This window comes from Mus caroli, chromosome 1, assembly GCF_900094665.2.
Source record: "Mus caroli chromosome 1, CAROLI_EIJ_v1.1, whole genome shotgun sequence".
NCBI lineage: Eukaryota > Metazoa > Chordata > Mammalia > Rodentia > Muridae > Mus > Mus caroli.
Genome location: NC_034570.1, coordinates 861,771 through 869,313, shown reverse-complemented (window position 1 = coordinate 869,313; position 7,543 = coordinate 861,771).

Below are 7,543 nucleotides of genomic sequence, written 5' to 3'. Positions count from 1 at the left end.
AAGGGAGGCCACACTTATCTCAGAGTGAGAGGTTTTTGATGACCAAAATGTTGAAAGGTCTAACAGTAGTTCTTTCCTTAGTGCTTCTGACTAGTGCTTTGGACAGTTCTCACTACAAGTCTTTGTGTGGGAGAGAGCTGTGCAGAGAAGAGACACCCTGCATCAAGTTTCTAGAGACAAGTAGGTCAACTTCAGCTCATACATACTGTTAGTTCTTTATTGATTCCATTGGTATGGATTCATAATTCATTGTGGTAAACTGTGGGGTGGGATCTTACCTTACTCTAATTCAGAAAGGATCTGAGAGTTCTTTGGGCATTTGTTAATCTGTGTAAACACTGATATGTGGTTGTCAGATTTCTAGGAAAACATCATGATGGATTATATAATGACCTTGAAAGTTAAGATTAGTTTATAAGAAATCTATACTATCTAGCTAGTGAGAAGTAGCTTTCTCACATTCTTTCCTATTGTTCATTAAGTTTAGATGGTATCTTTGTAAGTTATATGCCATCTAATTTTAGATTCACTTCTAGACTTTTCATTTATAAAGTAATTGGACTTTGTAACTTTTATTGAATCATTTTTTTAAACTATACTTTTGTGGCCAATGGTAATGCTCTAGATTTGGTTTGTTTTCTTCTTTCTTTCTTTCTTTCTTTCTTTCTTTCTTTCTTTCTTTCTTTCTTTCTTTCTTTCTTCATATTAAGCTATGTCTCTCATCTCTCTAATCTCACCTCTGTCTGTAACTCCTAGAGTTTTCAGTTTGGTGAGTTACACCTGTGAGCAGTGGGTGATCTGTTTCTGTCTTCCATCTCACCATTTTTTAATCTTTTTCTTTTTTTCCTTCCTTCTCTTCTTTCATCTTTCACTGCTGCATCCCCCCCCCATCTTTATATTGCATTGTTGCACTGTCAAGAATAATCAGTGATCATTTGGAGATTTTATATTAAGAATGGTAATAGATTCTGAGGTCCTGTTATTTAAACACACACACACACACACACACACACACACACACGTGTGTGTGTGTTTGTAGCTGAAGTGCACTTTTGAGTTTGTCTTTGCCTTTGTTCTTTGTGTATATGTATTTACATAATTTGTAAGAATTCTGTAGAGAATTTAAGTACCTAATAGACAGCCTTGTTCTGCCTTTGCTACCCTGTGTTCCTCATGCCTTGACTTCTAGGGTGGCACAATTTAGACATGCAAGCCATTGTACCCAAATTGCCTGACAAGAATACCTTCTAAAGAATATCCCCAAATTCCAGGAATAGAGTCTCAAAACTAGCTGTTGACGCATCAAAGTACTCTTTATCTTTTTGTACAGGTAATGGATGGTTTCTCGAGAACATTATTGTCAAGTATGAAGAGGAAGGGAGCTGTCCAGAGGTGCTGTTTCCATGTCACAGGTGTGCTGCCATCACTGCAGTTACCTTCTACTTTTTACAGTATGCCTTTCTCAGCTATTGGGCCACACAATTCTGTCTCTTTAAATAAGAGCCAAAAGGTCTTCTCTCCCTGGGAAGCTTCTTCATAGCAGCAATAGGAATCCTGTCTTTGTAAGAGTCAGCATTTATTCCATCTAGAGTAAGTATGTTGAACTAGAACAAAAACAAGATTAGATCTTAGAGACCAGTGCTTTTCTGTGCTTCTCAAATACATACTTAGCTTTCTGATGGTTCTACAACTTTGCTTGCTAGATTCAATGTCTCTAAGGATCCATATCCTCATGAGTCATATGGGAGCAATACCTATTCTTTTTAGTGCATTTGAGTTACTTAAGCCACTCTGATTTCCTGGGCCATATGGCCACAGGTGAAGCATTGAAATTTTATGACCCTCACCATTCAAAATTTTATGAAAATTATTATTTCTTATATATTCTATAGAGCCATTATAAATTGCAGATCAAATGTACCTTAAAATGTATGATATGAAAATTAAAATTATAAAGTTAATTTTAACCATAATTGGGTTGTTTAAAAAGAAAATGTTTATCTATTCACTTAGTCCTTGCTCATAGTAGTTGAACACTTAACATATAGTAGATGATGGAGGTCCATCAATAAGGTAGACCAGTCTGTCTCAGCAAAGACCCATGCTAACAGTAATGCACTGTGACCTTAATGGTTCAAATGTGATGGACTTTTCCATATGGTAGGAACCCAGTTGTCAAAGTGTTATATCTAAATAACTATGTGTTCCTTGGATCTAGAGCATTCATGTTTGTAATGCATATATTAACGTATTCATGTAAAAACACAGCAAAGTGCCAAGCACTGTTTGGAGACCAGGATATAAAGAAATGAAAAACAAACTTCCCCTATCTTCAGTAAGCTCTCTCCTGATAGACAAGGGACTTTCTTACTTCTAGGAAAAGCTAGAGAGTGAGTTGTGCTGAAAACTTAGTCGGTGGCTTGGCTTCTCTGTCCCTAAAGTAGTGTATGTTCTTTCAAATATACAGAAAAGCATATTGGCTGACTGGGTTTTACTTTATTATTTGTTATTCTAAGTAATATCCACTCCTTTGAAACTTAATAATGAGTTACATTCTCTCCCAACAAAATTTGTAATACCTCTGAAATATATATCCATCATGTAGTGCCACCATTTATAAAATTCAAGCTCCAGAAAGAGACCTTACATTTTTTTTTGTTTTTGTAAGAAATCATTGGTTTTTTTTTCATTATTTTTGTTTTTATTTCTTTTTTCATTTTTTATTAGATATTTTCTTTATATACATTTCAAATGTTATTCCCTTTCCTGGTTTCTCCTCTGAAAACTCCCTATTACATCCCCCTTACCTCTGCTCACCAATCCACTGTCCTGGCATTCCCCTACACTGGGACATCAAGCCTTCTCAGGCCCAAGGGCCTCTCCTCTCAACAAGGCCATCCTCTGCTACATATGCAGCTGGAGCCATGGGTCCCTCCATGTGTACTCTTTGGTTGGTGGTTTAGTCCCTGGGAGGTCTAGGGGTATTGGTTGGTTCATATTGTCATTAGGCCTATGGGGAAGCAAGCTCCTTCAGCACCTTGTGTCCTTTCTTTAGTTCCACCTTGTGCTCAGTCCAATGGTTGGTTGAGAGCATCCACTTCTGTATTTGTCAGGCACTGGCAGATCCTCTCAGGAGGTAGCTATATCAGACTCCTGTCAGCAAGTACTTGTTGGCATCCACAATAGTGTCTGCTTTTGGTGACTGTATTTGGGATAAATGCCCAGGTGGGACAGTCTCTGGATAGCCTTTCCTTCAGTTTCTGCTCCAAATTTGGACTCTGTATCTCCTTCCATGGGTATTTTGTTTCCCCTTCTAAGAAGGACCAAAGTATCCACACTTTGGTCTTCCTTCTTCTTGAGCTTCATGTAGTCTGTGAATTGTATCTTTGGTATCCTGAGCTTCTGGGCTAATATATACTTATCAGTGAGTGCATACCATGTGTGTACTTTTGTGATTGGGTTACCTCACTCAGGATGATATTTTCTAGTTCTATCCATTTGTCTAAGAATTTAATAAATTCATTGTTTTAGTAGTTGAATAGTACTCCATTGTATAAATATATCACATTTCTGTATCCATTCCTCTGTTGAGAGGCATCTGGGTTCTTTCCAGCTTCTGGCTATTATAAATAAGGCTGCTATGAACATAGTGGAGCATGTGTCCTTATTGCATGTTGGAGCATCTTCTAGGTATATACCCAGGAATGGTATAGCTGGATCCTGCAATAATAATATGTCCAATTTTCTGAGGAACCACCAAACTGATTTCCAGAGTGGTTGTACCAGCTTGCAATTCCACTATCAGTTCATAAAGATCTTTTCCCTGTCTGTTGGTTGCCATTTTTTCTGATTGACAGTAGCTTTGCAATTTTATGAGGTTCCATTTGCAATCCCTTATCTTAGAGCATAAGCTGTTGAGGGGCAGAAGGTGCCAGGGAGGGGGGATTTAGTGGAGTGGGAGAAAATCTGTGTCCTGCCAGAGTTCAGGTGCTCTGGGCAGGCAGAGGCAGAAGACTGCCACATGCTTTCTAAGCAGCCCCCGGGGGTGGGTGTATGGCTGTGTGAAGCCACAGACCCCCGGCTCAGCTGGTGGTGGACAAGGGGCAGTCCTAGGCACCAGGTACCCAGCTTCCGGGCGTCCCATACACTTATGGACACCACTGAAGAGCTGAGAACAGAATGAGGGCCCTGGGGGTGGGCTCATCAGCCCCTGGGCCAAAGGGAGGAGAGTGCAAGGGGAGAGGGCACTTTATGGTTCTCATCCTGGTGAGAATTCTTGGTCCGGTCCATGGCTGGAGTGCAGGAAGACTTTCTGGTGGGAGGTTAGATGCAGCTCATTAGGAGAAAGTTTATCCCATCATTCAAGCATGGCAGGCCTTGATGAGCAGACAATCTATGGTTTTAGAGCTTTATTGTAGAAAGGCAGGGGGAAAGAGAGAAGGTAGAAAGAGGAAGAGAGGCACACCATGGTGATTTTGATAGAGGGGGAAAGAGAGAGAGAGAAGGAGGGTGAGAGAAAGAAAGGTGAGAGCTTAAAGAGATCGAGGAGAGGCCAAGCAGCCCTTCCTATAGTGACCTGGGCTATCTTGCTGTTGCCAGGTAACTCAGTGGAGAAGCATACCTGACTATAGTGGAGGTGGAGTCTAGCCAGAATGCCAGAAGCTTGGGACATTGTCTGCGTGATTTCGAGTCACAGAATTATGGAATTGGGGGCTCTGTAGTGTCAGGCACCTGACTCTGGGAACATGGCTTGCTTTTCTGTCCCTTGTAGAGTTCTCTACTGGTTTGCTGGAGCAAGCCTCATTCAACCAAAGTGGGCTGCCTATCATAGTCCCACAAGCTATTAGTGTTCTGTTCAGGAAATTTTCCTCTGTGCCCAAGGCTCTTCCCCACTTTCTTTTCTATTAGTTTCAGTGTATCTGATTTTATATGGATGTCCTTAATCCACCTGGACTTGAGCTTTGTACAAGGAGATAGGTATGGATTGATGGACAATCTTCTTGCATGCTAACTGCCACTTTGAACCACACAATTTGTTGAAAATGCTGTCCTTTTTCCACTGGATGGTTTTAGCTCCTTTGTAAAAGATCAAGTGACCGTATGTGGGTGGGTTCATTTCTGGGTCTTCAGTTCTATTCCATTGATATATCTGCCTGTCATGGTACCAATACCATGCAGTTTTTATTACTATTTAGTTGTAGTACAGCTTGAAGTCTGGGATGCAGATTCCTCCAGAAGTTTTTTTTTGTTGAGAATAGTTTTCCTAGTGTAGATTTTTTTGTTATTCTAGATGAATTTGAGAATTGCTCTTTCTAACTCTATGAAGAATTGAGTTGGAATTTTGATGGAGATTGCATTCAATCTGCATATTGTGTTTGGCAAGATGGCCATTTTTACTATATCAATCCTGCCAATCCATGAGCATGGGAGACCTATACATCTTCTGAGGTCTTTGATTTTTCTCTTTAGAGGCCTAACGTTCTTCTCATACAGATCTTTCACTTCCTTAGTTAGAGTCACACCAAAGTGTTTTATTATTTGTGACTATTGTGAAGGGTGTTGTTTCCCTAATTTCTTTCTCAGCCTGTTTATACTTTGTGTAGAGAAAGGCCATTGACTTGTTTGAGTTAATTTTATATCCAGCTACTGCATTGAAGGATCCTATCTCCAGCTGTTCCTTATTTCCTGTGTCCTGATGGTTCTGGGTGGGTCGCTCTTGGACCAGGAATTTGAAGAGAAGTGGTGATCTTACCTGTGCTCTTAGTTGTGGAGGCACTCCTGGTTAACCAGCTCTCTCCTGGCAGTATTTGTGTATGTAGCTCTGTGGCACCGAATCAGCTCTGGGTGCAGATGGAAACTGCAAGACTTCATTCATAGGCAGCTCCTCAGTTCCTGTGTCCTGAGGATTCTGGGCAGGTTCCTCTGAGAATCAGTGGTGGTCCTACCTATCTGCACCCCTGGGAGGCTCTCTCTCTCCTGGTGCCACCTGGGTATGGAGCCCTGTAGCAGAGAACCAGCTCCAGGCACCAGTCATTTTATAAATTAATGGAGATGATAAGGGAAACAATCAACATTTTTGTTTCTGAACAGGATTGAACCACTGCTTTCTACTGGCTGGCTCTGAAAAATCTCAGTTTTTTCTTAAGGAAAATGGTGTCAAAGATGCCTGTTTGATCATTGAAAACAGTGTATATGAAGTACCTGCAGAAATGTCACATCATTAGGTTATATGATAATAGATACCATTGTCATGGAAGCAATTTGAATTAAACAATTATGACATAAAGTCATACATATGATCAACTAAGAAAACCATACCTTTATTTCTAGAATGCTTGTCAAATATTTTGACATCTGCAAAAAAATTACTTTTATTTTTAAAATGTCTGGTTTCTGAACAATCCAATATGGTAGCCATTAACCACATATGGCTAATTAAATTTAAGTTAATTAAAATCAAATCAAACCTGAAAGTCAATTTCTTGGTTGCACTAGCTACATTTAAAATGCTCACTAGACACAGATGGTTAGTGACTGATATATTGGCTAGCACACACACAACATTTGGTTGTACTGCAATCTAAGTATTTGGCATCATAGGAAGCTATGTTTAATATTATACAATATAGTTTCATTGCTTTTAATGTAATTGTGCTGATTAAATAATACAAAAATAAATAAACTATGATTATTACTCAATCATACTAAAAATTTATCACATCTAGCAAAATCTAGAACATCCGATTCTTTCCAGGGCCAAAGTTGATCATGCTGGCAAGGCAAAGTAGTCCAGGCAGATGTGACTTACCCTGGTATCTCAGAAAACCTGCAAACTTTGAAAATTGGACTATTAAGTACAAAGAAATGCAGACAAAATATTTAAGGTGCTTATTATCATTATTATTGTTATCATTATCATCATCATCATTATTAAATGCTATGGACAATCCCATCTGTTGAACTATTTAAGTGTTCACATTTTCTTTGCTTATTCTTTCTGAGGATCCATATTTAATTAAGGACTTAACGTGAAACATTCATGCTATTTCTACAGAGGTGAAAGAAATTAGAGGCTAGATTTTGTCTTTGGCCTTGATTGACAGGAAAGCAGAGCTCAAAGACATGAATGGCATGTACAATGCACAAATGAGTCAGCAGTGGAATGGAGTGGCAAGGTTCTTGGGCATTCTGGGAAATCTTAACTGAATACCTTGATGTATTGAAGTGGTTCTCAGTCTCTGGGTCATGACTCCTTTCACAGGGGTCACCTAAGACCAATGGAAAACAAAGACATTTACATTAAGACTCCTAACAGTAGCAAAATTATAGTTATGAAGTAGCAATGAAAATAATTTTATGGCTGGGGTCACCACAGCATGAGGAACCATATTAGAGGGTCACAGACTTAGGAATGGTGAAAATGACTGGTCTACTGCTTCCATGATTACAGTGTAATTGAAATTTTCTTTTCTAGAAATGGATGTCTGCACCCATGGCTGGGTTTGTCCTAAAATCGTTTTGTCTGCAAATTCTACTTAGAAAT